Genomic DNA, 618 nt, shown 5'->3' with positions numbered 1-618 from the left:
CAAGCAAACATGCTTTCTCTGTATGCTGATCTGGTTTGAACTCTGTCACGTACATCTCCAATCACTTGATCAGCAGGGTGACTCTTCAACCATTTTAAGTTGGGTTGTGGCTCCTCAGTTGATGCTTCCGTTGAAGGTTGAGNTTGAGATGTGGGTTGAACATCTATGATCTGGATTTGATCAACTGAGTCAGGAGCTTTCTTCTTGGTAGACTCTTCATCATCTGATTCTGACTGGAGTTCCGCTACGTCTCGAACTATAGACTGCTTGTCTTCGAGAGGTAAGTTTGATCTCTCGATAGACTCTGGCTGATCTTCCTCAGCTGCTTCCGTTGTCTTTGATGGTTGATCTGTCGATGCCCTTTCATCAAAGGTAACATGTATGGACTCTTCAACCACTAAACTCCGCTTGTTGAAGACTCTGAATGCTTTGCTTGTTGATGAGTATCCTAGAAATACTCCATCATCTGCCTTTTCTTCAAAAGTTCTTCGTTGAGCCTTCCCATTGTTGTGGATATAGCAATTGCACCCGAATGTGTGGAAGTGGCTTACATTCGGTTTTCTTTCATTCCACAACTCATATGGAGTCTTTCCAACTCCTTTCACGATCAAGGACCGA

This window comes from Ipomoea triloba, chromosome 16, assembly GCF_003576645.1.
Source record: "Ipomoea triloba cultivar NCNSP0323 chromosome 16, ASM357664v1".
NCBI lineage: Eukaryota > Viridiplantae > Streptophyta > Magnoliopsida > Solanales > Convolvulaceae > Ipomoea > Ipomoea triloba.
Note: the sequence above shows the minus strand (reverse complement) of the source record.